Source organism: Stenella coeruleoalba (genome assembly GCF_951394435.1).
Source record: "Stenella coeruleoalba genome assembly, chromosome: 7".
Taxonomy (NCBI): domain Eukaryota; kingdom Metazoa; phylum Chordata; class Mammalia; order Artiodactyla; family Delphinidae; genus Stenella; species Stenella coeruleoalba.
In genome coordinates, this window is record NC_137153.1 from 118,708,879 (window position 1) to 118,716,883 (window position 8,005).

General features: G+C 44.6%; 1 protein-coding gene across 3 annotated transcripts in view; it reads right to left on the reverse strand.

Moving 5' to 3' along the window:
• The window catches only part of SETX (senataxin), an 82,394-nt gene extending 74,797 nt beyond the window's left edge, over positions 1 to 7,597 (reverse strand). Inside the window, exons 1-2 of one of the 3 annotated variants that reach the window (XM_079927257.1) lie at positions 7,491 to 7,597; positions 5,817 to 5,933 (exon numbers count right to left, since the gene is read on the reverse strand). The gene's annotated coding sequence lies outside the window, so the exon portion shown is untranslated. Of the gene's footprint in view, positions 1 to 5,816; positions 5,934 to 7,010; positions 7,150 to 7,490 lie in introns of those variants that run through there. The other 2 variants (XM_079927256.1, XM_079927258.1) reach the window with 2 other exon arrangements.
• Between the last annotated feature and the right edge of the window lie 408 nt (positions 7,598 to 8,005).

The window sequence follows — 8,005 nt, forward strand, 5'->3', positions numbered from 1 at the left end:
TGTTGGTGGGAATGTAAATTGATACAGCCACTATGGAGAACAGTACAGAGGTTCCTTAAAAAACTAAAAATAGAATTACCATATGACCCAGCAAGCCCACTACTGGGCATATACCCAGAGAAAACCATAATTCAAAAAGACACATACACCCCAATGTTCACTGCAGCGCTATTTACAATAGCCAGGTCATGGAAGCAACCTAAATGCCCATTGACAGACAAACGGATAAAGAAGATGTGGTACATATATACAATGGAATATTACTCAGCCATATAGAGGAATGAAATTGGGTCATTTGCAGAAACGTGGATGGATCTAGAGACTGTCATACAGAGTCAAGTAAGTCAGAAAGACAAATATCATATATTAACGCATATATGTGGAACCTAGAAAAATGGTACAGATGGACCAGTTTGCAGGGCAGAAACAGAGACACAGATGTAGAGAACAAACGTACGGACACCAAGGGGGAAAAGTGGCAGGGGGTGGTGGTGGTGGTGGTGGTGGAATGAATTGGGAGATTGGGATTGACATATATACACTAATACGTATAAAATAGATAATAATAACCTGCTGTATAAAAAATAAATAAAATTTAAAAAAAAGAAATTAATTTCCCAAATCCTAGCAGTCTCAAAGAGAGCAAAGTAGCAAGTTGGTACCAGGAAACGAGAGGAAATCCCAAGAATCAAATGTGTCAAAGGTTTGAAGAAAAATACACGAGTCAAGTTTATCAGAACTGCAGATGGCATGAAACAGAGGATTAGCAAAATAGGGTGGAAGCCAAAATCCAAAGAGATCTCCAATTCTAATGAGGTGTAATAAAAGCAAGCTAAGATGCCACTAAATGCATATAAAAGCAAATAGAAAGTTCACTGTCAGTAAGCAGTGTATTGTGGCTAAACAAGAAGCAAATGTTTTGCAATGAAATAAACAAGAGGCTGGAGCAGGAAAAATACAAGTGAGCCTGGAGCATCTTACAGGAACAGAAACAAAGTGCTCAAAATACAAAAGGATGGGGGCATGTCAAAGGGACATATTAGCCACCAACCTGAAAGCGCTCTCAGTGGCCAAAGCTGAAACAATCTGAGTAACACAATAATGTAATATTGGATTATAACCCACAGTATAAATATATATGAATCCATACTGATACAAATGAATGAATAAACAAATGTGGGGGAAGGAACAAACTTTCCTTATAGAAGAATCGCAAATAATATATACAGATACTTCCCATTCCAGGAAGTGGAGCTTAATCCCACCCTATCTTGAGTGAGGGCTGGACTTGGTGAAACACTTCTAAATAAGAAAGTATGCAAAGTGAAAATCACACTTACGGCGGAGACACCTGGCAAACACAACCTTAAACCAAGTGATCAAGGTTAACATCACCAGTGGTTAAGTCATGTTGGTAACCCCTGACACAATGTGATGAGACAGGAACTTCAACTCTGCAGTATGCTTCCCCAAACCCACAACCCCAGTCTATTCATGTGAAAAACATCAGACAAACTCAAGGTATTATCCAAACAGCTATTAGCCAGTCTTTGACAAAAAAGAAGAAAACCACACCCAAGGGAAATCGAACCAAGTGTTCTATCATATGGAAACATTTTATTGGGAATTGGGCCAGGAAATTACCCAAGAAAACCATCTTGAAAACTTGATCTTCATTATCTAATGAATGTATATCAGCCTAATGGGAAAAAAGTTACAAACCCAACTGTAAACCCAATGAAGTTCATTTCCTAACTGGATGAACCTAATCCATGCATTCTCATCAGGAGTGACATCATCCTCAAGGAAATGAAAACCGGTTAGTGGAACACATCCTACTCTTTTTACATATAAAGCACAGGTATATGTACATTATGTAAAGAAGTATACAATATATTGGTGGTATTAAAATTCATGGGAAATTCATAGGAAAAAAATGTCTTAAACGTTTCCTTTCAGAGAGGGAGAAGGGACAATAAAAGGTTAAGAAACATGACCCAAGTCATTGACTACCTGGGTACAGAAACTTGACAATGTTAAGTTTTTGAATGCATTATCACCCAAAAATTCAGAGTGCATAATAAGCTCTGCTAATGGGAAACTGATCACATCTTGACAGTATTTATAATTTCTGTACAATCAAAAACATGTATTTGTCTTGTGAACTGATTTTTTAAATTCATTAAATATTAACTGTATACTTTCTTCATGCTTCTGAAAAGAATTTAGGGCAGCTTTCAACATTAAAGTATAAAGAAAAAGACATTTTAGAAGGCAATTTAAAAAGGGAGAGAAATCAAAACTTATTTAGAAGAAATTTAATTTCACTAAGTCCTAATTTAGGAGCTTCCTGAAAAGTAGAGCAGAAAGATAACATGAGTTACACAGTCCTCATGTGAAAAATAAAAAAAGTAATATGCTAGTTCAGCTGGAGAGTCCTGCCCTTTCCTAACACTAATTCTAATTCAATTACATTTTTTAAGGGTGCTGCAAACTAGGGAATACGAAGTAACAGAATGGACACTATGTTTCTGCAGAATATAAATTTCATTCAAAGAACTTCTTATACTTGAAAAACCAGTAATGTAATACCAGGAAGTTAAAAGTCTGCAGAAGCTGTGTTTTTCCAGTGATGTAATCTGATTCAATAAGTTTCACCCTTCTAGTCGATGCAAGAACAGAAAATGAAATTTATGGGAGATTTCTCAAACATCAATTGTTTCAAGCTTGACTTGAGCAGGAAACAAGACTGCAGTCAATTGAAAAAATTAAGGTACTGAAGTACAAATAAAATGTTGTATACTTTAAAATAATTATTAACAGAGAAGTTAGTTAGCAAAATAAACCTTCTAGTAAAAAACTTATGGAGTCTGCTCTTTATTTCACTCACTCAGAGAGCTAGCCTACTTCCACATTCCAGAAAGCAAAACTAAATTTTCTCAAAGTAGATAGGAGTTACTGCCATATAACAGATAAGTGCCGTGGAATTTAGAAAACAGAGAGGACAGTGCTATAGCACATCAACAACAGAAACATGTTTCCACAGTTCCTCTCAAAAGGCCGTAAATGGGTGTGGTTATATTCCTAAAACTAAAATCATCATTGGCCTGATAGCTAAGCCCAAAAAATCTGAACAGGGTATACTGAAATTTTTCTTTTTAGGGAAAACTACTGGTAGATGACTATGAATCCTGCAAATTTTTGCACAATTCAGTTCTTCTGGAGGACAGTTTTGTTAATTTCATCAGTGTTTTTACTGCTTGGAATCATTACTGAACCACAAATGGGGGAGTCCAGGGAATCCTCAAGCTGCATGACAGAAATAAGAGCGGCTCCTGTGCATCAGAGAGACAGTTTTTTTGCCAATAACATAGGATGCTTCACCAGAGGTATAACTGTAACTTTCTACTGACTTATCCAGGGGATATCATTTCTCAATAATAGCTGGCCAGAAACTTCAAATAACAATCACTTTCTTCGACCTTTCCTAGCTAAACTTTTTGAAAATTTATTTATTTATTTATTTTAAACTTCTTCGCAATTGCTTTTATTTATTTTTTTCCTTGGCCACGCTGAGCGGCTCAAGGGATCTTAGTTTAGATCCCCGACGAGGGATTGAACCCGGGCCACGGCTGTGAAAGCGCCGAGTCCTAACCACTGGACCACCAGGGAACTCCCCTTGAAAAAATAATTTAGATTCACTTCTTTAGCTCCTTTGCACTCTGGCTTCTACCTTATGTTTCACTGAATGTTTTCACAAAAGTCCCTAATAATCTCTTTAATACCAAATCCAATAGGTTCTTTACTGGACTCCTCTAAAGCGTATGAAACTGCTAACCATGTATTCCTTAGCTATGACGGCACACCATTCTTCTCTCACTTCCTCTACCCAACCCCCATAATCATCTGTTCCTTTTCCCCCTGCTTCCTATCAAAATTTCCAAAGGTTTGTCCTCAGGACTCTATCCCTTCATTCAATATCCTCTTTGTGGGTGACAATTCAACCTATTTCTTCAACTACTATTTATAATGAAGCTTCCCAAAGACTGAGAATGTAGGTAAAACTCAATGCAATGTTTAATTGTGTTTCAGCTACTCAATAAATGATAGCCTAGCCCAGAATTCCACAAAGATATACAGCTGCCCTTCACTATCTGCAGGGGATTGGTTCCAGGAGTCCCCCCACGCATACCAAAATCTACAGATGCTCAAGTCCCTTCCATAAAATAGTGCAGTACAGGGAACACAGTTGGCCCTCTATATCCACAGATGGGAAACCCAAAGATATGGAAGGCTGACCGTACTCAATATCCAACTGTATAGTGAATCTATGCTCACTTGACAGTTGCCTCAAAGTAAACAGGACCAGAACAGAACAAAGTCCCTTCCGTAAATGTGTTATCTGTCCTGTATTCTCTATATCCATGGTATTACCATGACTTCACTTTTCAAACCAGTAACCTGTGAATTCTCCTATACTCTCCTCCCTTAGCCCCCATCTCTACAAGTTCTATAGAGTCTACCACCTTGATTACATCTGTACTTTACTCTCAGTGAGACTGCCATTTCCTTAGTTCAATACATTTTCATTATTTGTCTGGATTACAAAAGAAACCTAAATGATCTGCCTCTTGTTTGATCCACCATCAATTCTTCCTCCAAAATGCTGCCAAAGGCCAAAGCAAAAACCAGACTCTAAAAGCACAAATGACTCCTCTACCTTTGACCGATAAAATTAAAATTTTTGGCCTCACCACACAAGGCTCTCCATGACCTGGCTTCAGCATCATCTCTTGCCATTCCCCCTCACCTGCTCTTCCTAAAATGCTTCCTGGTGTTTGGCATTACCTGCCTTTATGGAAGCTCTTCCATCTATCTGCCCTGAACACCTACCCTTCATACCTTTGCCTGGTTCTTAAACCTGAATGCGCATCAGACTCACCAAAGGAACTTGGGAAAAAAAAAAAAAAAGCAAAGCAGATGGTGAGATACCACTGATAAAATTCAGATTCGTTCTAAAAAACACTCCACCAGTAAGTCTGATAAAAAGCCAGATTTGGGGGACTTCCCAAATGGTCCCTGGTGGTCTTCCTGGTGGACTTCCCTGGTGGTCCAGGGGGTAAGACTCTGCACTCCCAATGCAGGGGGCCGGGGTTCGATCCCTGGTGGGGGAACTAGATCCCACATGCATGCCGCCGCTGAGAGTTCGCAGGCCACAACTAAGACCCAGCACAGGCAAAATAAATAAATAAGTAAATATTTCGGGGGCGGGGGTGGGGGGAGCCAGATTTGAGAACTACCTCTGAGCATCATCATGCCTGGGGGCTTGTCTGACTCATTCCCTCCCTTCCAGTCTGTCTTTGATGACTTTTTTCTCTATCCCCTCAGGACTCTGTACATGGTTTCTATCACTGCATTTACATGTTAGGCTGAGCTGTTTACTTATCTGTCTCCCACCTACAAGCTCCATCCTCAGCAATTCTGAGTCTGTTAGGAGGCAAGGATCCGTTCCGTATTTTTTACTTTTCAGTGCTTGGCACATATTAAGTGCCTGAAAAAAAAGTCTTAAATGTTTATTTAACAAATAACTACCAACACTTCCCTGGTGGCACACTGGTTAAGACTCCGCGCTGCCAATGCAGGGGGCCCAGGTTTGATCCCTGGTCTGGGAACTAGATCCCACATGCATGCTGCAACTAAGAGTTCGCATGCCACAACTAAGGAGCCTGCCTGCCGCAACTAAGACCCAATGCAACCAAATAAACAATTTAAAAAATTAAAAATTTTAAATTAAAAAAACAACAACAAATAATTACCTGGGGTAATGGCCTATAGAGAAGTGATCCTCTCAGTCGAGATTCCTGGGTTTATTTGAGAATGGGTGAGGATCTGCATTCATATATACCTAGACTCTGGCCCCCAAAAGAACATTTCTGAAAAAGCAAAGGAAAACGAAACAAAACTGAGGAAGTGGTTTTTTTTTTTTTGTTTTGCTTTGTTTTTGCGGTATGCGGGCCTCACCGCTGTGGCCTCTCCCGCCGCGGAGCACAGGCTCCGGACGCGCAGGCCCAGCGGCCGTGGCTCACGGGCCCAGCCGCTCCGCGGCACGTGGGATCTTCCCGGACCGGCGCACGAACCCGCGTCTTCTGCATCGGCAGGCGGGCTCCCAACCACTGCGCCACCAGGGAAGCCCAGGAAGTGGTTTTTAGACTCGCTCTCTCACCTGGGTTTCACATCAATCCTTATCAAGTAGAACCAAATATTACCATTTGATGACAGAGCTCAAGCTCCCAGAGATGAGACAACGTGCCTGTGGGTCTACAAGGAACGAAGAAACAGTGCAACTGCCATTCTGACTCCACAGGGGGAGTGGCTCCACGGGAGACCTCGTTCCCATGCTGGGGACAGCCAGGCACTTTGTCAGAAAGTCCCCCAATTAGCAGGTGAGTTCAGCCCTAGGATCGTCAGTAGCTAACATCTCTGCCGCTTTAACTGACCAGCCGTGGGTTCTTCTTCCTTCGAGCCTCGTGCCCGGTTCCTTCTGGGCCACCCGGGTCTAGGCACATCGTCGCTCCTGGAAGGTGAGGAGGATGGCAAAGGCCCCTCTGGCTGGCTGTCAGCGCTCCATCGCCTTCAGGTGGGGCAGGGAGGGCTCAGGTGGCCACTCGAGAGGGGCACACTCTCCAAAGGCACGAACCCCAGCAGGAGGAAGCAGGGGGCGCCGAGCGGACAGAGACCTTCTGTAGCGAGACACCCCACTCACTCCCACCGAAACTACGCAGCGCCCAGACTCGGAAGAGCTCACACGGGACGGCAGTGCAGACGACGCGAAGGGAGAGAACCAGAGGGCGGCCCACCGGACGCCGCGGGGATGCTCCCGCCTCGGGGATGCTCCCGCCTCGGGCGCCGCAACTCTCCTGAGGGACGCGGCCGCGCTCGCGCCGCCCCTCCCCCACCCGCCCAGGCCTCACGCGCTGCGACGGTTACGCCGCGCGCGCTCCCACGCTCACCGGGACTGCAGCCGCGAGTCCGCCGCTCTCCTCAACCGTCTCGGCCTCCTCCCGGCCGCTAACCCCCCTCCGCCTCCATGCCTCGACTCCACAGTCGGCTGAGAACGGAAGTGCGGACGCGCGCTACGGCGCCTCCTTCCGCAACCGACCACCCAACCCGAGGAAGCCCCGAGCACAGGCCCCGCCCCCTGCGCGGCGTCGGCCGTCGGAAGGCCCCGCCCCGGCCGCCGCTTTCTTGTTTTGGAGCCCCGAGGGGCGGAGCGTGGGAAGAGACACGCCCGGGCTCCGCCGGGAGGCCGGGAAGCCCGGTGTGGCGTCACTTCCGGGCTCCCGCGGCCGGCCAATCAGGAGCGTCCGTGAGGGGCGGGGGGGGGGCGTGGGGAAAGCTTGAGGCCGAGGTTTCACCGCGGCCTTGCCCCGGATTTCTCCGGGTAGTGGCCGTTTGCCGACGCGCCCACCCCGGGCGACCTGGACGCCTACCCTGCTGTCTTTTCCGTCCAGTCCTTTTTCTTCTCTTTTCGACGCCTTAGGAGTTTCAGCAGGGGTGTTACGGGTTGCGAAGGAATTTTTTTTCTCTTTAGATTTCCTTTAAAGACCTAAAATATAATATGTAATCAACACGTAATTTGGGGGAAATATATACTTTGTATCATAGAAAAGGGATACATTAAGTATTGGAAAAAGAAAAAACAGTACAGAATATAACAGTAAAACCCCCTGGGAAGCCTACCCATTTTTTTTTTTAACGCTTACTACTGACTTCGACGACGAGGCGTCACCACTAGCTTATACTCTAATAGAGGAGACAGAAAAACGAAATAATTACTAGTTCTGATCAAGGCTCTAAAGGAAAGAAGAGGCTGAGATAGGCCCGATCCAGACAGGTCAGCCAGCGACGATCTTACCGAACAGAACCCTAACGGAAGAAAGAGAAGGGGCGAGCCAGGGAAGAAGGGGGCAGGGTCCTGGTGAAGAACATTCCAGAAAGGGGGCGT